This window comes from Piliocolobus tephrosceles, chromosome X (assembly GCF_002776525.5).
Source record: "Piliocolobus tephrosceles isolate RC106 chromosome X, ASM277652v3, whole genome shotgun sequence".
In the NCBI taxonomy this organism is placed as follows: Eukaryota; Metazoa; Chordata; class Mammalia; order Primates; family Cercopithecidae; genus Piliocolobus; species Piliocolobus tephrosceles.
Window position 1 is genome coordinate 85,585,375 of NC_045455.1, and position 685 is coordinate 85,586,059.

General features: G+C 66.9%; 1 protein-coding gene across 1 annotated transcript in view; it reads left to right on the forward strand.

Annotated features, from left to right (window-relative positions):
* Window positions 1-246: 246 nt before the first annotated feature.
* Window positions 247-685, forward strand: part of HMGB1 (high mobility group box 1) — a 6,139-nt gene continuing 5,700 nt past the window's right edge. The window contains exon 1 of the mRNA XM_026454235.2: window positions 247-403. The gene's annotated coding sequence lies outside the window, so the exon portion shown is untranslated. The remainder of the gene's footprint in view (window positions 404-685) is intronic.

Genomic DNA, 685 nt, shown 5'->3' on the forward strand with positions numbered 1-685 from the left:
GGGTTAGACACATGCACACATACACCATAGAGCTCTGCTTTCCCGTAGCAGCTGCTGCCTCTGCCTCTGCCTCTCCCGCCTCAGCCTCTTTGCCCGGCATACACACACATTCAGATTTGCGCGCTGTTTCAATCCTTGATGACGTGTCCCCGGAGACAGCCAATAGCAAACGGGCTCTGGTCAGGACAATGGGAGGTATCGGGCCAATGAGCGAGCCCCGTGAGTTGGCGGTAGCCAATAGGAGCCGCGCTGGCTGGAGAGTAATGTTACAGAGCGGAGAGAGTGAGGAGGCTGCGTCTGGCTCCCGCTCTCACAGCCATTGCAGTACATTGAGCTCCATAGAGACAGCGCCGGGGCAAGTGAGAGCCGGACGGGCACTGGGCGACTCTGTGCCTCGCTGAGGGTGAGTCTGGGGCAGCGCCGCGGCGGGGAGAGCGCCTCCGGCAGCTCCCCAGCCCGCGCGGCGGCCGGATCCCCGCGGCCGGGAGCCGGCGGGTCAGGATCCACACAAAGGCAAATGAGGGGGGACCGTGGGGGGAACTGCGCACGGAGCGAGCCTCTGCCCGGGCGCCGGGAACGCTGCCCCGCGCCGGAGCCCCGGCCCTCAGGCAGCCTGAGGCGCCGGGAGCCCCGCGCCCCGCGAGTTTCCACCCCCGGCGGCGTCCGCGCTGACTGGCGCAAAAAA